This window comes from Talpa occidentalis, unplaced genomic scaffold, assembly GCF_014898055.3.
Source record: "Talpa occidentalis isolate TD23 unplaced genomic scaffold, MPIMG_talOcc4v2.1 talOcc4.7, whole genome shotgun sequence".
Lineage (NCBI taxonomy): Eukaryota > Metazoa > Chordata > Mammalia > Eulipotyphla > Talpidae > Talpa > Talpa occidentalis.
This window is the reverse complement of record NW_023605083.1, coordinates 113,467,309-113,494,089: the sequence shown is the minus strand read 5'-3', so window position 1 is coordinate 113,494,089 and position 26,781 is coordinate 113,467,309. Positions and strand designations below refer to the sequence as shown.

The following is a 26,781-nucleotide window of genomic DNA, read 5'->3' as shown; positions in this document are numbered from 1 at the left end:
AGCGGGTGGCAGGAGAGGTCTGCGCACCATGTGGGATCCTCCTCCGGTGGCCGGGGAGCAGCCGGGGATCGAACCGGCGCCGCAGAGGCCGCGGGCAGCTTCGCAACCCAGCGCTCAACCGCTGCGCCACCGGGGAGGCCCCACACACCCATTCTTAATAATAATCTGCATGACCTTTATTTTCAAATACAGATAAAATAGTGGCAATGGGATGACCTAGCACATGAAAATGAAAAATTCAGAGTTAAAGGCTGGCTAAGAGATCTAGCTCTCCCTCCACTATCTATGTGACCTTGGCGATATTAATTTCCTTCTCTAAAGTATAGATTTATCATCTAGAAAATAATGGGAAGTAATTGTAACTACATCACAGAGTTTATGTAAACATTAAATGAGATACTGCATATAAGACACTTAGTACAGATAATGGGAACAAAAATTTTTGACAAAGGGTAAGTGTCATGAGCAGACTGGTATACCAGGAGGAGATAGATCTTTCTAGACTTGAGCTGTAGTCACATTTCCCCTCTCATTTTGTTAGGGGGAAAAGGATGTCCTAAAGCTAATTCCATACAGGCTTTGTGGACTCCACCCCCACCCCAGGCCAAAGCCAAAGACACTGGGAACTCCAAATCCCATCACCACCAAAGGGAAGGTGGCTGGGACATGAGGGTGGGGTTAAGCAGCCAGGTTGGTATAAAACCAGACACGTGGGCTTTGGCCCCCCCCCCCAATTTTGGCTCTCCGCCAGCTAGCAGCGTTGGGCCAGCTCTGAGAGTGCCTTTGGGTTTCCAGGTCGGCGGATCAGGTAGGACGAATTAAAGACTTTATTTCCCTATTTTCTCCCTCAGTTGTACATTTTCCTTATTTCCTTTCCCTTGTAAATAAACCTTTTATTAACCTTTTGTGTTTGCCTGTAGTGGAGTATTAATAAGTCCCTTTTAAAGCGCGCAGGTGAGGACCCACAGCCAGGCAACCCGTTCAATATCGGGGCTGCCCTATAACAATTTCTCACATCTGTAAATTAGAATGATAAAGTCTATACTTTAAGATTATTATGTAAAACATCCAGTCTGACATTCAAGTATCACAGGATTAGGAATGGAAAGACATATTTATTTTTCTTTGGCCGTAACCTAATAAATTTGACTTGCATCATCCTTCCAATGATGTAACTAATTTCATCTTACGGTAACAAGCCCTCCTAGTAAACCTGCCTCTCCATGCTCAATAACGAAATTTGTAAATTGTTCTTTGAATTTTAAGAGGGTTGACAATTTCTAAATTCTTAGGCCTGGTCAGAGAAATTTTACAGAGACTTCTATTAGGGACAGAGGTAGTTGATAAAACTTCCTCACATGTTCTTCTCAACTGAGTTGGCTGTTAAAATTGATTCCAAAATCAATTTTCAATTAGCAGTGGTTTAGCATTTCATATTAGCTGCTAAAATTGTAAGGAACAGTGAAAAGGAAAGCATGTGACTTAGTAATTACTTTTGCCTACATCAAAAACACAATGGATGCAAAATGTAAGAGTACTCATGGCCCTTAACATGATGCTTTAAAGAAACACAAGGATTCACTTACAGTGGACTGGACATTAGTGGTCACCCTGGCAGTTATTGATTCCATACCTATCCACAACATTGTCTTCCATTTTGAGGAGGCTCCCCAAAAAGCATTTAGAAAAAAAAAAAAAAAGATAGGATCATAAGGATCATTACACAAGGAAAACTGAAAAAAAAAAAAAAAAAAAGAGTCAAATTTGCAAGATATACCAGGTTGGGTTTGTCTTTCAAAATTTCCTTCCCACCCTGGGCCTTTACATCACAAAATATAGGTCCCTAAATATGCATGGAAAGCAGAGGAAAGATTCACCTGGTTCCAAAAATAAAGAGCTACCCCTATGCAGATATTCATGCACCAGATTGTTCTCAATCTTAGAGATTCTGCAAACTTCCCAACAGTGTTGTGGTTTGTGTGCTGGGTCTAAATCAAACAGATGTCCTTCAGAATAGAGGAGCCCAGGGAGCTCGAGGGGTTCTTTACTAACAGTAGCTACAGCCCAGATCATGAAAACTGTTTCTCATGGCATCTGTATTCATATGTAAACAGACTCAGACCTGAGTGGCTGATGCAAAGTACAAAAAAGCCTTACTAATATTAATATTTAGGAAAATATATGTTTGTGTTTATATACATGTACATTCATTAGGTGGAGAAATTATAGGAAATTGTTTCTTATAATCCTTTTTTTTTAAAGATATATTTATTTATGCATACAAGAGCTGGAGTACAGGCCAGAGATGTGGGGGCGGGGGAGAGGATCCACCAGAGACAGAGTGGGGAACAGGCAGACTGACCGAAATACACTGCTGAAGGGAGCAGCGGGCAAGAAAGGAGAGGTCTGCCTTGCCATGTAGGCTTCTTCCTGGCTGGCCAGGATCAAACTCATGCTGCAGAGGCTGTGGGTTGCTTCATAGTGTGGTGCTTAACCCCTTGTGCCACCAGGGAGGCCCTCTTATAATCCTTTTAACTTACTCTTTCTTACCTTTGTTTTCTGCTTCTCCACATGGCAAAATTGTCATTGGGGTAAGCAAAAATCCATCTTATACAACATTTGGGTCATTAGGCACCAGGTTAAGTAAACAAAGACAGAGTTTTCTTTCTGAAAGGGCAGTTTGTGTATTATGTAACTAAGAAAGTGCTATACAGTCTGGAATTTAGTAGGTGTTAATTATTGTCAAAGAATTAATTAATGAGGTGTCTTTAAAGAATGATTGGATCCAGGTATCTGTCCTTCATACCCTGCAACCAAAAGCAAATAAACACATTTCCCTCCCATTTCTTGGGGAGAGCACTGGTGTGCATCTCTTCATATCAGCTTTCATGGACTAGTTAGCTGTCATTTTGATGTACATTCTAACTACAAGCGAACAACATAAGCATTTCAATAAGGTCCTATTAAACAAGATACACTGATGAGCATTAAAAAGGGAAATGTGTTCTCTAGCTTATGACTTACCCATGGTTTTATCTTTTTGTGGACTACGCATACCACACAGCCTAGAGTGGACAGTTGATGGAAGGTGTGCAATGTGTAAAAATTAATGTGTTTTTTGGTGAAAGTTTGTGCCAATCTATTCTTTCAAGTGTTCATAGTGGATCATGATCTTGAGACCCACACAGAAAAAAAAAAATATATATATATAACTATATATACCGACAGACTCATCACTTTATGTTTAAATTTTAATTTTCCATCACAAAGCCAACATCATATAAACAAAAAGTGGTGATTTAAATAAGAGAAAATCAGTACAATGGAAATATCAATCAAAGGTTTAGCTTGTGGCGATGTCATTATGTGCCATTCTCAAATTTGTTTAGCGAATATATTTAGGAATGTCTAATCTGAACTACTAATGTAATAGCTAATGGAGAAGCATCTCAGGAGATATATTAAACTGTAATGCAAACTCAGAGTACCATTTTAACAGCATATACAAATGGCTCAAAAGTGACAAGACTGCTTCCTTTGGCACCAAAATAAAACATGCTCATGGATTTACATGTACATGTTTAGTAGGGAGCAGGAGTACAAACGCTTACTGCAGTATCCTGCAAAACAACATGGTTTCATAGTCTCAGGTTTGCTGAAAAATACCATCTCATAAGAACTATCACAATGAAGCGTAAGAGGAAGCTTGGTGTTTTCGATGTTTTAATTTTAATCTTCATAAAATTATGCAAAATACAGATCAGTGTGCTCATGTATTTTCAGATGAGAAAACTGAGGTTCAGAGAGCCCCATTAGCTGGCCTGCTGTGGCACAGTTGTTCATCAGCATAGCTGGCAGTCAAGCTGTCAAATACAGCAATCACAGTTTCTTCTTTTAAAAAAAATTGTTTGCTGATGCCATACAAAATTTGACATTGGTAAGAAACTATGCTATTCCCTTTGAGGGAACACAGAAATATTATTCTACTATTTGGATTTCAATTGTAAAAGTGTTACACCTCATCTTTGAATGGGAACCTGGAGACCTAACAGCAGAATTTCCAAAATGAGTCTTTCTGCCCGGTAGCTACTTTCAATGCTCTCATTCTGTTTACTTAGGGAAGGCATTTCTCAGTATATTTGCTGACTGTTGTTTCTAAGTGAGGACACTTAACAAGGAAATAATGGCCCCATGGGTGAAAATCATAAAAGGAAATACCCCAAGGCATGTACTTTTTATTACATTAAATTAAAAACACACCATACACTATAATCCACCCAGTAAACAAAGGAGAAAAAAGGAGGAAGAATACTAAGCAAGTATTTTTATTAAGAAAATCGTTTTTATTGGTTCTATAATGTTCATAAAATTAATGAATGTTTATTGTTGAAATATGCATAATAACAAAAATCCCACAAAATGCATAAACTCACCCAGAACACTAGTTAGAAATAAGTATCATTAAATTTTTCTAATGTATTCAAATGATTTTTCAAAAAATCTGAGATCATACTATATTTAATGCATATTAAAATATGCTTTTAATTAATAATATAAATTTAGAATTTTCTTTTTTAACATATTTTCTTTCAGTTATTTGTAACAAATGCCTACTCATGTATCATACATAATATAATTCAAATAATTCATTATTAATCATTTTGGTTGTTTCTAATATTTTGTGAAATTAATACTATGATAACTTTCTACATAAATGTTAGAAGAGAAATGATTTGTTAAAAAGGTATAAGTGAAAACAGTCTTCTGTAAAAGATGAACCAAGTTTATCTCCATGGGTTTATTTCCAAGTTTGTTTGCAGTTTCTCCTCACAGAGGATTCCAAATACTTTAAGTATCCTCCATAGTTAACTGGGGTATGTATGTGATTGCATGTATAAACCTACATAAATAATTTGAATAACTGTGTTATAACCTGTTTTTCAATTTAATTATTAATGCACATATCTGCATTATTAGTGTTATTCAGAATATGATTCATATGATTTTAGTATCCCATCTTATTACATTTTACACTTACACTACCATTGCATTTAGATTTTTCAAGATATTTTTCCCACTTTGGAGATTACTTCAACTAACCATTTTAGAGATATGTTTTGGCAAGCTTTTCTGATTACATAAGTGATAACTGCTCTTATAAACATAACACACAATTTTTAAAGGTTTTGGGTACATGTTAAATTACTGTGTTTTACCAATTCAAATTCCCTTCATAAATATGTGAGTTTCTTATTCTCTACTTGATACCTTTCAGGGGAATTAGCTGTATTATGTGAGGCGGGCCTCCCCGGTGGCGCAGCGGTTGAGCGCTGGGTTGCAAAGCTGCCCGCAGCCTCTGCAGCGCCGGTTCGATCCCCGGTGGCTCCCTGGCCACCGGAGGAGGGTCCCACATGGCGCGCAGACCTCTCCTGCTGCCCGCTGCTCCCCTCAGCAGTGTACTTCGGTCCTTCTGCCTGCTCTGCTCCCCGCTCTGGCGAATTCTCTCACCCTCCCGCACTTCTGAGTGTACCCAGTGCTTATACAAACAAACAAATAAATAAATCTTTGAAAAAAAAATAAAAAAATAAAATATTGTGAGGCAGATTATATTGCTATTTGAAGTATAAAAGCATAATCATTTGATTTGTATAATGTGGATATGTGTTAAATAAACATAAAATGTATTTTCACATAACAGTACTGATCTAATTTTGACACTTGAAATTCCATTTTATGTATTTGAAATTATGTGCTAGCTAGTATATATACAGTTTTTTCTTAAGAGTTCAAATAACTAGTGTTTTCTTTTTACTTTAAAAAAAATATTTATTTATACAAGCACTGGGATACAGGCAGAGGCGCGGGAGGGTGACAGGATTCACTGGAGACAGAGCAGGGAGCACAAGAGGCAGAAGGACCGAAAACTCTGCTAAGGGGAGCAGTGGGTGAGGCAGGAGAGGTCCGCCACACCATGTGGGTATCTCCCTGGCCGGAAGGGAATCCAACTGGTGCTGGAGGCTGCAGACAGCTTCACAGCACTGTGCTCAATCCACTGTGCCACCAGGGAGGCCCTCTTTTTTTTTTTTTTCTACTTTTTGACCCAGTTTGGGAGTCTTAAGTATTCTAGTAAGAGAATCTAACTTGTTTCTATAGCTGTATGCTTCATCTCACTTTCTTTGTACTTTCCATTTCTTTAGGAAATGTAGTTCTTAGAAAAGAACCGTGTATACCATATATAAAATGTAAGTTACAGATAATATAGTTATAAATGTAAGTTATAATAATGTAACTATCTAAAACTCACTCAGGCTCATTTTTAAAATAAATAATTGATTAACATAATAAATATTGTTAGCTAGTAATGTAGAAAAAAATTATCTCTACCTTAAGTGAAGGGATGGGAGAATTTGGGAAAGAATATTCAGAGTTCCAGATAAGAATTTTTGAGCTTTTTATTTTTATTATTGAGTTAGTTTTGTTTAGCATTGTATGGCTCATTTAGGGGTAGTATTTTCAAAATAGATTCAATAATTTCAAGAGCTATTCATAGAAATTGTAGTCATTGTTAGCCTTTGAAATATCATTAAACCTGTGTTACCTCCAATAATCATTAAAGGGATTCTATGAAACAGTTTAGATTATACTTTCCTTGAAATAATGATAAGAAAATGTCAACAGATTGTGAAAGTGTGATTTAGGACAATTCCTTTGAAATAAACATTTTGGCGGTATGTGACTCAAACCAGTATTAATTCTTTGATCTAACAATTCACAACCTGGGAATCTTTCCTGAGGAAATAAACTGAAATAAAGAAAAATCTTTATGCCAAAGATATGTTTGTTGTAGCAACACTGTTTTTAATTGTGAAAACTCAAATGAATCTCTTAGCCGCAAGATACGTCAATAGTTAATTGGCTCACACAATCGTTTGGGTATAATATAATCATTGAAATGTTTCTAAAGTCCATGTAATAAATTTAAAAATGCTTACAAAATAATATTGAGTAAATTAAGATGATTTATAACTTTCATTTTTACCATGACAGAACTGTCGAGTGCTTCCTTCTTCAGTTGTGTGGCATGTTTACTTCCTCTACCAGCAAGTGCTACATAACCCAGCAAATCAGCATCAAAGTTTTATAGATCAGTTTATGACATTTATTGATATTCCTGGTTAATAAACATCAACACAATATTGAAAAATGCCAGAAAATAAAAGTCAAATTGCTTAGGTTCAGTATATTTCACACTAAAATTTAGAAAACTATTGAATAACTCTAACTTTGCTTATGGAGTAAGCCATAACCCAGTGATATCTCCTCGCCGCATAAGATACATACTTTTAATGAATAAACCTGGAGATTATGAAATTTAGAAATGGTCAAACATGGATAGTTTATATATATAAACTATATATATGATAAAATAAATTCTTATAAATGCCTGATAATATAGTGTCCATTTAACTGGAATGAAATTTTAATGATTGACCAGCCCCCTCCGCTTAAAATTTCTCTATTTTCATTACTTAATATTCTTTCTTTCATTCTTTTTTTATGTATGTATGTATGTATGCATGTATGTATGTATGTATTTGTTTATTTATTTATACAAGCACTGGGTACAGTCAGAAGCGCGGGAGGGTGAGAGAATTCACCAGAGCCAGATCGGGGAACAGAATAGGCAGATGGACCAAAATACACTGCTGAGGGGAGCAGCGGGTGCGGCAGGAGAGGTCTGTGCGCCATGTGGGACCCTCACCAGTGGCCAGGGATAGAACCAGTGCTACAAAGGCTGCAGGCAGCTTCGCAGCCCAGTGCTCAACTGCTGCGCCAACAGGGGAGGCCCTTACTTAATATTCTTTCAGGCCTCCCCGGTGGTGCAGCAGTTGAACCCTGGGTTGCCAAGCTGCCCACAGCCTCTACAGCCCTGGTTCTATCCCCAGCCACCGGGCGAGGGTCCCACGTGGTGCGCAGACCTCTCCTGCCGCCTGCTGCTCCCCTCAGCAGTGTACTTCGTCTTTCTGCCTGTTCTGCTATCCACTCTGATTCTGGAGAATTCTCTCACCCTCCCGCACTTCTGACTGTACCCAGTGCTTGTATAAATAAATATATAAATCTTTAAAAAAAAAATTCTTTTTTTTTTTTTAAGATTTATTTATTTTTATACAAGAGCTGGGGTACAGGCCAGAGGCGTGGGAGAGTCAGAGGAACCATCAGAGGAAGAGCAGGGAGCAGAACAGGCAGATGACAGAAATACACTGCTGAGGGGAGCAGTGGGCGTGACAGGAGAAGTCTGCCATGCCATGTGGGATTCTCGCTGGCCAGCCAGGATCGAACCCACACTGCAGAGGCTGTGGAGAGCTTCACAGCACTGCGCTCAACATGCTGCACCACCAGGGAGGCCCTTAATATTCTTTCTTGACAAAATAAACCATCTTCATAAGAACATCCTTAACATTTAAAGAGAATATTCCTAAGGATGATTTTAACTGTAAGTGGGAAAAAAGAAGTTCAAAGTTCAAGACTTATACTGAAAAGGTATCTGTTAGCTTTGGTACCTTGTAACTACAGAATTAGTGTTGATTTCAGGGATAGGTGAAATTAAGGACTCAGAATCTGTCAGTTATCAAGAATTTTTTTCTGTCAAATAATTCCTAAGTTTTTGTTAGGTCCATTGGCCTGCTAGCTTCACATGGTCACAAGAAGCTCTTAGCAGCTCTATGTAGATATTCTATTTGCTTTAAGTATCCAGTAAACAAAAACTTTTTATCATGTTATTGTTAGATAACAATGGTTTAAAAAATTGTATATAATTTAGGGGTATAGGTTCACATCTCTTTAAATATACGTTATAATATCACAGCTACCACCAAAGCCCCCATAATCCTCCACCATAGCCCACTGGGCCCCTCCCCTTTGCTTGCCTCCCCCCACATTCCCTCTCTGGTAGCTCCAGTTCTATAGTCAGAAGGAGAAAGACAAATAGTGGATGATTTCTCTCACATGAGAAATATAGAGAAATGAAACAAAGGGACAGAAAACTAAGCTAAAACAAGCCCTACAATGAGAGCTTATTTTCCCAAATTTTTAGAACTGAATCTTACTGTCTATGATTGGTCTTGCTTGGGTCACAGGCATATTACTAAACCATAACTATGGACAAGATTATAGGGAATATACTGAGTGGATCGGTCTGGGACACTGTTCAATCCTGAAGTTGGAAGGCATTCTACCTATGAAACTACAAAGACTGAGAGCAGATAAGGGTTGCTTCTCCATGGAAATGAGAAAGCAGTGATGAATGAAGGGACACATTAAAATATTAAAAGTATTTTATACTAAGCTATTCAATTACATGTACACTATCTGTGAGTGTATGTATATATATACATATGTATATATATAATTCTCTTCCTATATAGAGATAAGTAGATGATACAATTATTGATAAATATTCTGTGCATATAGTGTCTGACTGAACTTGTTAAAGTGTAATCAGGATACAACTTCATTGTTTCCCTATGAATTCCTTAATTTTTTTATTTTTATTTTTAAAAAAGATTTACTTATTTATTTATTTATTTGTTTGTTTGTTTGTTTGTTTATTTATTTATTTATACAAGCACTGGGTGCAGTCAGAAGCGCGGGAGGTGAGAGAATTCACCAGAACCAGAGCGGAGAGCAGAACAGGCAGAATGACGAAATACACTGCTGAGGGGAGCAGTGGATGGCAGGAGAGGTCTGCGTGCCATGTGGGACCCTCGCCGGAGGCCGGGGATTGAACAGGCGCTACAGAGGCTGAGGGCAGCTTTGCAACCCAGGGCTCAACCGCTGCACCACTGGGGAGGTCCTCTATGAACTCCTTTATATCGGCACTGTTAAAAATGTTTTCCTGTCCCTCAACATTTTGGAGAGAATCTCATAACTCTCTAGTTCCTTTAAAATATAAGAATAGTCTCATTTTTAAATTTTTAAAGCCCAACTTAAATTATACTGAATCATCACTTCCATTTTTCATCCGATTCAGTGACCTTTACATTCCTTCAGCTCAGGCCTGATTGTGGGTGTCTGCAGGAGATTTGTTTTTCCCTCTTACTCTACTTCTTTCTACCTTCCATTCCATGTTCCACTAGAGCTGGAGAGGTGGGGAGAGACAACTGAAGAAATAGGGTCAAACATTTATTTAGTTGGCATAAATACATTGGCTATCATGTTCCCTGTTAATATCATTATTCATTCTTCCATAGGTCTCAGAGGATTCTTTGAAGACCCCATCTCCTGTTATGCTGCATCGTTCTCTGGTGGAAGGAGCACCCACCTCTGACCCCTTGCATCCCTTCTATTAGCCAGCACCCTTTGATTTTGCACACTGGGGACCATCTGGAGCTTCTCTCTGTGCTATTACCTTAACCTGTCAAGTTGCCCTATTTTGAGGATGCTCTTTTATAGACCTCATATAACTAGTTCCTCAGCACCTCCTTGGTTATAGAAAATACCCAACAATGTTATACAATATTTGGCTGCTTGTTCTTACTGCTCTCTTCCCAACTTGTCACACACTGCCACAGATCGACTACAGCCAGCCTGAGACTTCAGTCTTCTCTAGGTGAGAAGCAGTTACCTCATGTATCTCTCTGCTAGAACTTCTTGAAAGCTGAAAGACATGCTACTTTGTCCTAGGACCTTAGTCATTCAACTGTGCTTCCACCCCCTTAGTGTCATGAGAAATTTCAATAAGCCATTTGTGAAATAAGATGGTCTCACTTTCCTGCAACCACTTCTATCTCTACGAATGTTTCCCAAGAAACTTGGCTGGGGGTGGTAGTGGGATAGACCTCCATCCCCATGCAAAGGGAAGAAAGACTACAGATTCTCGCCTCTTAACATCCTGCTGTTTAGATTAATTCCTCTTTAACTATCTCATTCTTTCACAGTCTGGATAAATGACATGACCAGTGATTGAAAGGCTGCTTTTATTCTCTTCTAGTAAATCTCACCTGGATATGTCTAGCACATTTTTTCAAAAATAGGGATGGGGGTGTTTTCCTCTCTGTTTTGAGAGCTTGGAGGGTTCAGTGAAAATTCCGAAATGACGGGAAAAGTACTATTTCATATCACATTACTTACCTGGTAGCTCTCATACTCATTAAAATGAGAAAAACACAAAAGATTTTCTTTTATGGCCTCAGAACAATAGAACTTCAAGAGAGGCACCATCAACCCTTTCTTTAGATGAGAAAATGAGTCATCCAGAGAGGATAACTGCTTTGTCCAGGCTTTCTCACTGGAAACAGGGCCAAAGCCTTGGTTATCCCCTTTTCTAACTTGTGTTTTCTTCCAAAAACTTTCAATGTCTTTTAGGTATGAATTTGGCAGTGGAGTAAGACTAATGTAAATCCTACATTTGTGTTTGTTTCTAGCAACATAACCTTTCTTGATTTAGGATCTGCTCTGTGTATTTGTGTCTGTCTGTGGGTTCATGTGCACATAAATGTGTGTGTGTGTATAGTTCATTTGCTTTATGTTACTTTTCATTCTATTTTGGAAAATGGTTAGTCACAGTAAGCCTAATGTATGGTCAAAGGTGATTCTCCAGGAAATCACTCACTTATTTTGGAACTAAAACTTGAAAATAATCTTTAGTGGCTTTGATACTTTTTATTAAGAACTTGTTCATGATTAATGGTGGAAAATGAAGACTCCTATGACAGAGACATACACCTTGCCTGCCAGCAGCCAGGTTAGAGTGGCAGCAGAAGAACGATCCTGTATCAATTGGATTGTTTTTTTGTTTGTTTGTTTTTTGTTTTCTGTTTTTTGGTTTTTTTTTCTGTTTGAGAGGAAGACTGGAAGGAAACTATACTGCCCAACATAAAACAGAGCAAAACCCCACTTTAAACCCTCCCTTCAAAATCTGTACACAGTGGCCCAAGTCAGCAGAGGCCAGACAGATCAGGCAAGTGAGCATTCTGGCAGGCTGCATTGCTGGAGTGCCAGGGGTTGACAAAAAGTCCCAGGCAGGGTTTTGTTTTGAATGGATGGTGGCAACAAGGATCTGTCAGTCACAGGCATAGCCACAAACCATAGTTTGCATTCCTTATGTTTGGGATTTCATCTAAAGCCATAAAGCCACATTACCTATGTCCTTCTTCCTATACCTGTTAGTGAAGCAATTGTCGAGCATAAGTAGAGGATTCTAAAATTTCTCCTTTTTTCCTTATGTCTGAGCATGCATTATGTACAAGTTAAGAAATATTTTACTCACTTTTTTTTTTTTAACCACTGCCTTTATACTGGGGCCTGTATGACAATTCTCATTATTGTACATCTCTCTGGCTTCTTTTCTTTGCAATCTTTGGAACTGTCCTGTACAGGATCATTGTCTTCTCTGCTGGAAGGTTATGAGGTTCTGTGGGAAACACTAAAACATGTTGGACATTAACTGTGTTCTCTGAGCCATGGACATATATAAGTAACACCTTTAGTGTAGTGATAATAATTAGAATAAGAGGAAGATCAATGTTAGGAAGAAAAGAAGCAGAGAAGGAGAGGTTGCATGTGTATAGTGCAGGATGGAGATAAAAGGAATGAAGTAAAAAAATTTTTGCCTTGTCTTACAACAGTGTTCCTAAGTTATTGATGAAGGAAAAGCAGAGTTGAGTGTGCGTGGAAGAAAACAGAAGGAAATAAGAGATATATTGAGACTTCTGAGAAAATCAAAGGCAAGTAATCAGCCAGAGTAACCTGATGTCCATAGTGAGAATTTTAACAGGAGTACGAGGACTGTATGGCAAAGTACACTGGGGTGAGAGTTTGAGGAACAGTGCTAGAGCACTTGAAGGATGAACTCCACAGTGTTTAGCCAATGAAACATCTTCAAGCCTTAACTATTGTAAATAATGCTGCCATGAACATGGCGGTGCAGTCTTCCTTTCGAATTAGTGTTTTTATGTTCTTTAGTAGAGAGCTAGGAGTAGAATTACTGGGTCATATGGCAAATCCATTTTTAGACATATTGCTCCCCCTCCCCAGTATTACATTTATGAGGAATTTTGCATGACATAGGGAAATGCTTACAATGCACTAAGTAAAACAGGATATAACGTTATTTATATAGCACAATCTGATTTTTTAAGTGTCTGTATGCAGTGAAAAAGAAAAAAAATACCAAAACACGAAAAAAAAATCATAATCTTTGCTAAAGAACATACAGTTCTTCAAGATAGTCAATGTATTTGTCACTATGGTGGCAATGTAGATGAGTTAAATAACATTCATAGCAGTAGTTTCAAAGCATATTGAAGAAATACTGCTGTCATTAAAATTTTTGAGCAGGTGTCTCTAACAAATATTGCATATATTTATAAAGTATGCATATAAGTTATTAAATTACTGTTAGAAATATTAAAACATACAAACTACACATATTAAAGGATAAAGCAAGTATGTACATATACAGATTTAGCTTTCCATTCCAGACTAGAACTAGGAATTTATAAAATTTCATAATAGAAGTCAGCATGCCAAAGCTGGAATTTCTAGTGCTTGCTCCTCTGTACCTCCTTTGTTTCACTCATTTTCTGGAAAGCTCTCACTCTACCATTCCAGCTGACTCCAGTCTGTCTTCTGGTTTCTCACACCATATCAAAATGCTGCTAGTGTTTGGCCTCTGTGAAAATGAGCAGGGAAATTGGACACCTCTGATTCCCTATCAAGCAGAAAAGGACACTGGCAAAAGAGGTTGACCCAGGATTTCAATTTCACATAGTAGTGTGACACTTTGTGGCTATTTGGGGATATCATGAGGTTGAGTGTAGCTCTGGCTATATAATACCAAGTTTTCATTCTTTGCCCAAAATTAGTGTTATTTCTGATCAGAGGACCCCAAGATGGTCAATCTGCTTTTTGGTTTTGGCCAAAGCTGTTCTTTCTCCTACACTTTTTTTTTTTTTCTCTAACAGTAAATTTCAGCATGACTAATAATCATATCTTTTTACCTTCTTGTTTATTATTACTTTGGGATAATAGAGCAAATTATGAGGAACTTAGCTACATTTTTATTTTATTTTACTGTAAGACACTCAGTGGTGTTTTAGAAAATTTGATCTTGCTCTTACTGACCAGTCTTTAAAAAATATGCCATCACTTACTTTTTACATCCCCAAAATTTCTATAATGGCTATCTTTGTATTTTCTTATTTAATCTTAACAATAATCTACAGAATCCACATTAAGATCTACATTTTAAAACAAAGGACACTGAAGCTTATAATTATCTCACTTGCCTAATGGCAAAGTAAGCCATTAGGGAGCATGAGGAAGTTAGTTTGAATTTCAAAGCCAGATTAGACTAACTTAGTTGACCCTGATTTTAAACCCCTTGCAAAACTGCCGCTAAACAAACTTTTAATTTTTTTATTATTTAATATTCTGCTTTACTTGAATTTCTGGGTACGATTGGTTCAAGTATAATCTCATTGGAACCCTCAATCAGTATAATCTGCACTTAGATATTAGTATATTCTGATAATAATACTTCTTGGATCAATGTGCTTAATTGGTACCTTAGTACTGGGCTGTACCCCAAAATGTGTTGTCTCCTGCTTCCTTAATGTAGCTCGCCACTTTATATTGTGTATGTATGTATGTCTGTGTATATAAACACATACATGGAAAATAAATTAATAGATACCTTAATGGTATGAAAGTATACATTGGTATGTTCATTGACAATAGGAGTTTACTGCTTAGTAAAGAGAGATCATCCATGGTGTACTTTTTAAAGATTTCTAGAGATAGTTGAGAAATGGATTGACTAAATTACTGAAATGCAAATGTTACAAAGATTAGATCTAGTTCCTATACTGAAGGGATCTATCGGATTTTAGCTTTTGTTTTCTTAATTTAATGCCCATGAAGTGCTATGCTTACTTGACTATTGATGACATTTTCCTCTGGCTTACCTTCTTGCTTCATCTTCAATACCTTAGTTATCAGTCTAACAGGAGATTATCCACATGTTGCCTTTGACATATATCTAGTTTCTCCAATATTATGGCCACTTGCCTAAAGCAATGGGGAATTTGTTTACTCTTCTGTATTCTTCAAATTGACTTGCACAGAGCCACACATTAAGGAAGCTTTTATCAAGTATGCATTGAATTGGTGAAATGAATTTCAGTCCTATTTCTGGGAGGTTGAGTGGACCAAGTTTTCAAAACGTGTTGCCAAGAGCTACATATGAGATCACAGAGAAATCATCTCTCTTAGGCTGAATTTTATTTGTAAAATTCATTTGTTACACAAAATACTCTCAAAGGGTACATTTGTTAAACTGTCCATATAATATATTGCCTACAGTGGGACGTTTTAAAGAGTGAAAGTGGGTGCCATTAGAAATTACACCAAGAAACTAGGTCAGAAAACAGTACTATTTTACACAAAGCCTCTGGTCACACTACTTCTAGCTCATTAATTCTAAAAGTTGTGTGATTCTCTTTTTTGTTCATTCTTTACATAGAATATTAGCAGTTAAGAATATAGACTTTGCCCTTCTCTGTCTGGTTTATTTTAATTAGCCTAATGTTCTCAAATGCTATATGATCTTACTTGTATGTGGAATATAAATGAAAAAATCATTTCACCAATTCAGCAGATACTTGACAAAAGCCTACTTCATGCACAGTCCTGTGCACTCTAAAATCTAAAAGAAATAGAGAGGAGCAAGGTTGAATATGGAAAGATTTTGTCGAAAGGCACAAATTTTTGGTCATAAGAGGAATTTAATGTATCACGTGGTGACTACACTCACAATTTGCTAAGCGAGATCATAAGCATTCTTGCTACACAGCATGCACATACATGCACAGTGGTAGTTATATGAGGAGATGGCTATGTGACTTAACTGGGGTAATAATTTCACTATGCATGTATATATCAAATCATCACACCATACAATTCAAAATACATACCACTTTACTAGTTAATTTTTGCTCTATATAATTGGGGAAAATTACATTGAATTTGCAATCCCAAAGTCCAGAGCACAGATTTCATCTCTGCAACTTACTCTGTATGTGAGCTTGGGCAAATTACTTTTCCTCCTTTAATCTTTATTTCTTCCACTTACAAAAAAACAATCATGATATTGTATTGTTTCACATCATTATAAGAATGCAATAAAATTATATATATATATACAAAGACAACAGGGTGGCAGGCATACGATAACTAAAGGGTGGTAAGGCATCATTATTACTGCTACTGTTGTCATTATAATTATCACTATATTATTGAAATTATTTTTCTTTGATTAGGCAACCTATATAGGGATTATTGGTCTTCATATTTCATCACTGTCTGAGCACATTATCTACTTTGATCTAGCTGTCAAACTTTGATATATTGATTTGAAATAGTGCCATCTTTTGGGCAAAATGTGATACTTAAACATAATTTGTTAAGCTTCTCATTGTCTAGCTATATCATACATTGCTGTGTTGACTTATGGTGACCATTGGTTTTATGATCAGTTTTGAAAGGATGTCTCCTTTTAAAGCACATGTGTTATTGCATTTGTTTCCATGTTCCTTTGTAAAAGAACTCCAACAACCCATTTGTTGGAGTTAATTGTAGACCCTATAGACCACAATTGAGGAGTGAGTGAATACATTGCCTAGATTAAAGTAGTTGCAAGGAAATAAAAGCCTAACTAATCAAAGGAGAGAAGAGAAAGGGGGAGGTGACATGTAAATGCCTCCTCTTATATCAAATAGGCAACTTCTGAGAACCAGTCTTCAAAGAGAATTTTATAAGATAGGACTTCATAAAAGAAGAATCCCCCAAACACTGATTGTGCAGAAGTGATGTACATTTCTTGTAAAATTTTCTAGTGCATTAACTTTATTCTTTACCATTACTTTAAGGATGCTGGATTTCTGAGTGTTGGCACTATAAATCATCAATTGAGAGAAGGAATACCAGTCAATAAATACTTAACAACAGTATAAATTATGTAGGACAGAGAAAGTGAGTATTGCAGAGAAGCACATAGACTAATGGGCCTGCTTACAGAATGCCATAAAAATTAAATATCCTGAATCTTTACAAGTACGATGAAGTTACCTGAGAGAAATAATTCTTACAAAATCATCATCTTATATTGTGGGAACGGTTTTTTGAAAAGCCAATGGGTGATAGGTATGAAAATCATTTAGTAACTATAGTAAAAAAGGTTCTTAAGTATATAACCTATAAGTATTCTTTAATCAGAATCTAGCTTTGAGTAAACTGTTTAAGAGTTTTAACAAGAGTCTATCTTATTCATGATTTGGAAAAATCTTTACTGCCATTGTAGTGATAATTTGTTAATTTTTCCTTTAATTTTTAGATCTAATTTACAGACCAAAGATTATTAATTGTTTGCTAGAAGCAGAACATTTTGACATAAATGAGCAAGTTAAGCAAACACAGTTTTTTTTATAAGCCTCCCAGTTAGCACCATTAGAGTTAGATTGATTAGCCACTATTTTCAAGTGTGTGTCTGTATCCAATGTTGACCCAGCACTGGTAGAAGACTAATAAAAAGTCAATATATGCCAAGTATTAGCCAAGTAATGACCCCGGCCAATAGTCCGTTTTTGCTAATAAAATGTTGCCAGAGTGCAGTCATTAGTTGCTGCAATGTCTGTGGCTTCTCCTTTCTATGAGGTCAGAGTAGTGCAGCTGTCACAGATACTACATGCATAGTCTATGAAGCTTGAAATAGTGTCCCATGGAACTTGATCAAATAGTTTGCTGACCCTTCTCAAAGACTGATGAAATCAGATAATTAGGGATGAGAAGAACTTAATAGTTATTTTGCCCTACAACTTCAACTTACCAAAGAGAAAACAGAGGCTCGGGAAGATCAGAACTTGCTCAGAGATACAGAACTATTCAGACAATGCTTGGACTCTGAGCCAGTTCCTAACTGCCTGATCGATTAGCCCTTGTGCTCTAATGTATGTAGCAGAGAATACACCAGGTTTCTCACATAACAAATTATAAAGGATTTTGATAGTATGCTTAGCAATCACATAAAAACTTTTGGAAACAAGTGTTCTTACAAAGTGTTACACTCAGAATGACAATAGAACATTTAATATTTAATTACAGTAATTATTTCAGTCCTGTTTAAACATTTTCCCTCCTCCTTCCTCTAAATAGTAACTCCCCTTTACCTTTGTTCTATATTGTGTATATATTTTGTTGTAAATTTCCAAATATATTTTTAGGGGGAGTGTTGTGAGGCGTGCACGTGCACATGCACACACTCATACACACACGCACATATATTTTAAGTAAAATATGTGTCAGCATAGATCAAACAACAAAGAATGGTTTCTAAGAGGTTCACTCGGTGGATTCCAAGTTTTGTCTGCCATTCTTTGAAATATATACATGAAAAATTCTCCCTAAATTAGTGCTGGTTAAGAACTGTAATTAGCACCTTGTGACTTAATAGCTATGGTTCTGCCTTTTTAATGCCTAGCTTATTTCTTAACTCCCAGGGTAAGTTTCAATAACTCTTTTGGAAAACATTCTAATAATCATCATTTATTTATGCTGCTGTTACCTTCTGGTTCCAAAAGATTAAAGTGTTTCTGAAATTGTGTATTCTTAGATCAATCTCTAGAGTAAATTATAGATATTTATGTTATATGCTGATTTAACAGGTTGAGTATAAGTGGCATGTGTTGCTTAATTTGACTTTGTAATGGTCAAAGCAGCAAACCTGGCAGAACCGGAGCAGGAATTTAGGACTTCATTCTCAGAATTCACATTCCTCAATGATTTCTATTATACTGTCCACCAAAGATATTGTGTTCATATATTTTTTAATTTGTCTTTTACATTTGGTCATCTAGTCAAAATTCATATGAAAATGTTTATTAGGTGATAATAAGCTTTTTGCAACTAGTAACATCAATAAAAATAGACATCGCTGTGTAGATTTTATAACTCATAAAATGATTCCAACACATACTAACTTAATTATTTGTAAATTTCCATTCAACTAGTTAATGCATACAACATATGCAGGGAAATCATACAGACACACAAATATGTGCATTTACTTCTGCAAAGACATACAGATGGCCAACAGGCATGTGAAAAATTACTATGTAGCATGTAGACTGGTCCAGGTCTTACAGAAAACAGGTCTTACAGAAAACTGTGGTGGTTTCTCAGAAGACTAGAAATGTATCTGCCATATGACCCAACAATCCCACTCCTAGGTATCTATCCAAAAAATACGAAAACACTAATTTGAAAAAAAAAAAAAAAAACTGCATGTCTATTTTTATAGCACCATTTACAGTAGCCAAGATAATGCTAACAAGCTAAGATAATGCTAACAGCTAAGCATATATACACAGTGGAATACTACTCAGTAATCAAAAATAGATAAACGCATGCCATTTGCAATAATATGGATAGAGATGGGAGTGATTAAAGTAAATGAAATAAGCGAGAAGAAAGATAAAGACCAGATGGTGTCACTCATCTGTGAAATATAGAAAAACTTGACAAATGGTCAAAGACAAACTTTAAGACCAACCCTAGAAAACTGATCAGTGATCTTAGGAATTTACTTTTTTTTTTAAAGATTTATTTATTTATTTATACAAGCACTGGGTACAGTCAGAAGCGCGGGAGGGTGAGAGAATTCACCAGAGCCAGAGCGGGGAGCAGAGCAGGCAGAAGGACTGAAGTACACTGCTGAGGGGAGCAGCGGGCGGCAGGAGAGGTCTGTGCGCCTTGTGGGACCCTCCTCCGGTGGCCGGGGATCGAACTGGCGCTGCAGAGGCTGCAGGCAGCTTCCAGGCCAGTGCTCAACTGTTGAGCCACCAGGGGAGGCCAGATCTTAGGAATTTAGAGGGGAAGGGGGAGGGAGAGGGGTGAGCACAGGACAATGGGTGGTAGAGAACACAGTAGACTATGGTGGAGGGTTATGGATGATTGGGGGAAGGGAGTTGCATATGGTAGGGTGACTATACATGGAGGGGGAATCCTATGTTGTGAAAACACTAAGGGCTAGAAAATAATGGTACTTCAATAACTATAAAAATGAAGTTAGCGAAACAAATATATACATTTCAATGACTTGACACAATGTCTACTATGATGTAGGTCAAGAAAGAATGTTTCCAGGAGCTTCCCTCCTACTCCTTTCCTCCAAAAATAGTGTCAGATTTGATTCATATGATCAATCATTTGCATGCATTGTTTTGTTTTTGCCACATAAGCATGGGTCTCTGAACACTATCGTTTAAAATATTCTCTAAATTTTATATAAATGAAATCATGTACAATTGTGTCTGGGTTCCTTCACTTACATTTGTGAACTTCATAAATTTAATTTGCACCAGTATATAGCATGTAGTTATATGAATATAGCATCATTTATGTACAGTCTACTATGGAAAGATAGGCTGGTTCTTTCCAGTTTGAGGATATCATGAATAATGCTTTCATGAACATTCCTGTCTATGTTTTTTTGTACACATGTATGTTTTACATTAGGTAGATACTGACAGTGGAACTATTCCTCTGTGGGTATGAATTTATTCAACATTGGTAGATATTATAAATGATTTTCCAAAGTGATGGTATAAATGTATATTTGTCCCAGAATTGTAAGGGATTGTCATTGGCCTGTCGCTTCACCAATACATGCTACTATTTTTTTCTTGGTCCACATTCTGAAGAATATCCAGTGTTATGTTCCCTTGTGCTTTTAATTTCCAATATATCCCTTTCAAGGGAGGTTGAATAATTATATTTATTGGTAATTTGTATACATTCTTTCATGAAGGAAATTCAAATATCTTGTCTATTCTACTGTGAGGTTGTCGTTTTATTGTCATGCAGGAGATGGTTTTATATTCTGGAAGCAATTCTTTTACGTATCTCTATCACTACGCGAATTGCCAGCTATGTTTCCTAATGGCAGCTCTTTAAAATAAAGAGGATAACATTTTAACATGGTCAAATTAACCAATATTGTGTTTTTCATTTAGTGTTTTAACAGTTTTTTTTCTGTCCTGCTTAATAGCTTTTTCCTCCCTCCAAATAATTAAAATATTCCTTATATTAGCTTTTAGATGTTTAATTTTCTCTCCTTTCAAACTTTTGATATGTAATAATCCAAAATTAAATTTTATATAGTGTGAGATAGGGTCATTTATTTTCTTCTATATGGATGTAGCATTGTCCCAGCACATTTTTTTTTTTTTGGAAAGACTGATTTTCCCAAGTGTTTTTGCCATGGCATTTTTATCTTACTTCAAGTAGCTGTATGTAGATGGGTATTTATTCTGGACCCTTTATTCTGTTCTTTTGATTGATTTGTCTATTACTAAACAATACCTCACTATTCTACTTTCTGCAATTTTATGATAAGACTTGGTATCTGGTAGATCACATTTCCCACCGTGTTCTTATTCAAATGTATTTTGACTCTTGGGGATATCTAATTTTCTTTTAAATCACCTTGCTAAGTTTCAAATAAAAAAAATCCATAGGCTTTTACTTTGGAAACACTTTTCATTGAAATATGATGCATGTAAAAAATATGAGCAAAGTATCCAATTAGGGGAATTTATTAAGCATACTCATTTAACAACTATCTATATCAAGAAATAGACTATTACCAGCATGCAGGAAGTCTTCTTTGTGCCATAGGTAGTCAAGATTACCCCATCAAGGTTAATTACTATTCTGGTTTCTGTCACCACACACAATTTATCATGTTCTTTGTCTGCTTGCTTTAGAGCAAAAGGATGAAGAATATAAGGTATGTTTTTCTTTGTATTTAATCTGGTTTGTTTTTGCTAAACTTTTTAAATCTGTGGATTGACATCTATGAACATATTTTAGAAAATTCCAGGCCATACTTCTTCTAATATAGGAACTAGTGCTCTACTTCCTTTACCCTCTTCATAAGAAGCCAAGGCTACATGTGTACTATACCTTCCCACCTTGACTTTATGTCTCTAGTGTCTATTTTCTTCTCTGAGTGACATTCTGTCATTTCTCTACTATTTAATAATCCACTTCTCTACTATGGCTAATTTAGTTTTAAAATAAATTATTGCATATCTATATGTTTTCATTGATTCGATTTCCCCCATCCTCTCATAAACTATATTCTATATTCTTAAATGTTTTATGGTTTGAAAATATATTCCTAAACTCATCACTCCAATATCTGAATCACTTACTAGTTATTTATTTTAGTTAATTTGTAAAGAGAGGAGATCATCCTTTCATTCTTTATTGGCATGCTTAGCAATTTTTATTGAATGTTAACATTGAGTATAATTGTATAATTGTTAACATTAAGGTAATTGTAGAGGGTCAGGTTGATAATTTTTTTCTGGAAAACAAATATTGAGGAAATAGAATGTGATACATGTTTGCCTTTAGTCCTAAGATAAATCTTACTGCTGGTCTGAGTTTCCATAGACAAACCCATCCTATTTGTTCTGGATCTCTGACTTTGTCTCCCCAGTACTACACAGCTTCCAGAATATCTGCTCAGCTCTTTAGCATCCCAGCTAGTCCTATGTGTTTTGCACTACATATGGACATATGCTTGGTCCCATACCTCAACGGGAAAATGTTGGACATTTTTCTCCATTGCAGAATCTTGGCTCAGCAGTTCTGAACTCTAACTTTTGCATCCTCAGCCTAATGGGGCTGCTGCAATCATAATCTGCTGAGTTTTGCTTGGCCTCTGTTTCTTGCACCAGGAATCAGCTCATGCCTATCTTGGCCAGCCAACTCCTCCTTTTCATCTCAAAATAATTGTCATTCTTTGGACATGGCTTTCCTAGTAGTGCTCTTCAACCCTCTTCTCTTATTCCTCTAATTACTCTTTTTAAATGTCCTTTATAAGTGTGAACTAAATTTCCCAAATCATATTTAAAATTGTTCTACCATATAAAATATTTCTTCCTTATAAAGAAGCATGTTCTCCATGTGTATCTTTCTTCTAGCAAGGCTAATTATTCTAAAAAAATAATCATTTTAATTTTGTCCTATTTTTTTATTATAATTTTTCTATTTATTTATGTATGTCACTGTAACAACATTTGGAAAGTTTTGCATGCTTTCAGCTTTATACTGTTGGGAGTGTACTGCATGTATTCTTCTCTGTCATCTCCCTCACTTGTTGATGTATATAACTGGAACTGCAATTGTTAAATAATATGATAAGAATACTTTCAACATTACAAAAGAATTCTCAATTGAATGTTTGAACTTCTCCTACTAGCATTATGTAAAAGTTCCTTATTTTCTGTTCTACATCCTTACCAACATTAGGTATTCTCTGAATTTTTAAATCTTTGTTGATTCATGGTTGCTTTTCATTTCTCAGGTGCTGGTATTTTTCTAGTGACTTAAAAAAATCACTCTCACATTATTCACAGATAGTAAAATTTCCTCCTATTTCTATACTTACTGCTTATATGTTTATGACTAATAAATGCATATTTTCTGCTTAGATTTGCTGCTCTAAGCTTTCTATACATTTTTAATTGTTTCTTGACAACCTTACTCGGACACCTCACAATCAATGGGATTTAATTTTATCCCAAAGTGAAATCATTTCTCATCAGAATTATTCTTCTTTACCTTATGATCCCTAACTCAACAAATTGCACTACCAAGCATCATGTAACCATGTCAAAAACCTGGAAGTTGTATCTTTTTTCCCATTGATCCATTCAATTACCAAGTTATGCTTTTTTTGTCTATAGCTGATTTTTCTAATCCATTTAATTCTCTAAATGACTACTGTAAATATTCTATTTCCAGACATAAATGACTCTCAGACATCAGACAATTGTAATAAGGACAGTGCAGAGTACATCCTGGTAACAGATGTAGCCTACTCACCTCCTAGTGGGGGAAGGGGGGAAGCCCTGTTACTATTACAAATATGAAAGAACTGAGAAAAAGTGTTTAAAAAGAGCTTAACAAGTAAAGTTCAGGCTTGTCAAATTCACAACATTTAAAAATCACAATGAATTCTTATTTTGGGGGAACATAGTAATACATTTTATTATTTTTAACTTTACATATGCATTGCATTTTACACCATTTTTGAATGTGATGAATTGCTATTTCAAAACAAAAGTCTCTTTCTTTGAATCCAGAAAGATCTCAGTAATTATGCCTCCCTAACAACCTGAAACCACTCTTTAACTTCAATTCTTGTACTCCCTCTCATTCTTATTCCATGCTCTCCAAAGACACATCTGAATACAATTTATCTTCCCACATATATCTATTTTCAGGGAAAAGATGCACTAATCATACAAGAATATTCTTGTCTTCATATCAATGAATAATTTATGGTGGATTCTCACAATAAATTATTCATTGATATTCCATTTATACATTTGTCATACATATGACAAATGTATAAATATTTTATATATGTAATCATTCCTGAGAGAGATATAGATCCACTTATCCACTCTTGTTATGCTAACTGCATTATTCAGGGCATATAACACTAGCTATTTTAGCAATCAGATCCCCAAATCTTGGTGATTTACATCCAACTGAAGTTCATTACTTGGTTATGCAAAATCCATCAGGGAATTCAGCAGGTGATACAGATTCTTTCTCTGTGGTAGTTCTGATAAACTAAGGACTTCAGAGACTTCCGTGTATCATTTGAATTCATTAGACAATAAGGGGTTTGGGAGTGTGAATGACTGATTGCATGTAAGCGTTTTGATTTTTATTTAATTTATAATGAATTTATTTACTAAAAATAATTTATTTTTAATTTTTTAAGATTAAAAATAAGACAAATCAAATCTAGAACATTAAATTAGCATAAACTGCATCAGTTGCTGGCAAGAGTTATCTGGTTTGTATCAAGGAGAAAGGTGAATACATTTGGAGGACAGCTAGCCAGTGCCTGCAATAGTAGGAAAGCAGTGGGTTGGACCCTAAATTGTGTTCAGACAACCATCTCATATTTTCTTACATCATAATTTCCATTTAAACTTCAACCTCTATTTACATCCCTTGAGACTTGGGGATTATCTTTGTAGACCCACTATTTCCTTCAAAATAGTTCCTCAATGGATTTATACTCTACTACCTCTAAGTCCTTCATATCAAGTTATGTATCTGTGAGCTCAGTGTAGTCACTAATCGCTTGCTAAGTTATATTTTAAAGACTGTATTAGGAATGTATCATTTGCTATAAGTCATTCATTCAGAAAATGTTCTTATTATAGATATTTGTATCCACATAGTGGTGCCTACTTAGAAAAACAGGAAAGGATTAATAATTCAAACCCTAAAAAAAGGACCAGAATAACACTGTGGTAGAAGACTGAATTATTCAGCTTGGTTTCGACAATGATCAGATTCAAAGGATTTACCTATTACATTTTTCCTATGTTGACATTGTCCAACCCCTCATCAATTTTGACTCAATAAATATTTGCATATGTATAGATAAAGATTTTACTGGTTATTAGATTTGAAAGTAAATGAGATAATTTGGGCTGAATAACCCAGTGATTCCATTCTGAGAATAACACATGATTTCAATAAATCATACTACAAACCCTGAATGGTACAAAATTAATCTATGAGGATTTTTAGTGTTTCATGAAGTTTTTTTCTTCCTCTCCCCAGATAATTGTCTTAAGAAAATAGGCTTTTCAAAGATTTATCCATATTGTCACCAGAGTGATTTGCCTAATATATAAATTTTAATATATTACTATTCTTCATGGAACCTCTTAGTGGCTGTGTATTATGACAGGATGATAGGAGACCTCTATAATCCTATCTCCCTACAGTGCTTTTCATGCCATAATCCACCAATTGTACTGAATTATTTAGAGTCAGAACAGGACATTATGTTGAGTATCTCTGCTACTATTCATGTTGTTCTATAAACATTATTTTTTTTCCCCCTCTGGACTGTCTGGCTAATACCTACTGATATTTCACAGCTTAAATGCCACCATCTCAATGACTTTTTCTCTTTTCCCCCCACCCCCTCTTACATGTCTTGACAAATGTTTATCTTCATATATGTTCCCTACATATGTGTTCCTTGTTTTGAAATAATTTTCTGATCACAATTCTTCTAGACTATACACTATTAGAGGGAAAAAGAAGATCATTAATTTATCGTGTCTTATCTATAGTGATATTCCCAACACAGAATAGATGCTCAATTAAATTATTTACGAATCAAATCGAGCTAACAAAAATAGAATGTATCACAAGACATAGAAATACTGTCAAATGTTATAGTTTGTTGAAATCTGCATTTGATAAATAATGGAGATTTAAATAATGGAGATTCATATGCCTATTTCTTAAAATACATCTGTAGTCATAGTTTCAATTCTGATTTCTAGAATCCACCAGAATTCTTTACAAAGTCATTTTTGCACCAGGTTCCTGAGACAAAATTGTTCAAACCTTGAAACTATGATAGTTAAAATTCCTCCTCTTTAACCGGCATTACACCTCATACTATGAATTGATCCAGTCTTTTATTTTAGAATGTCAGAAAAAAAATAAGGTATATGCTATAACCAAGACTCATTACATGAAACAGGGAGAAAGGAAGATGCTTGACATGTTTTACTCCTTAGAAAAGGTCTATATTTATTCATGTTACTAGTAATGCATGACTTTTAAGAGTTTATGATTTCACAATTGCTACCACTGTCATGATAG

The 26,781-nt window shown here is 35.7% G+C and overlaps 1 long non-coding RNA gene across 3 annotated transcripts in view; it reads right to left on the bottom strand.

Moving 5' to 3' along the window:
• The window catches only part of LOC119232338 (uncharacterized), a 73,253-nt gene that overhangs the window by 36,572 nt on the left and 9,900 nt on the right, over positions 1-26,781 (bottom strand). Inside the window, exon 4 of one of the 3 annotated variants that reach the window (XR_008549541.1) lies at positions 12,279-12,424. The exons of the other annotated variants lie outside the window; for them this stretch is intronic. This is a non-coding gene — a long non-coding RNA (uncharacterized LOC119232338). Of the gene's footprint in view, positions 1-12,278; positions 12,425-26,781 lie in introns of those variants that run through there. 3 annotated transcript variants of the gene reach the window in all.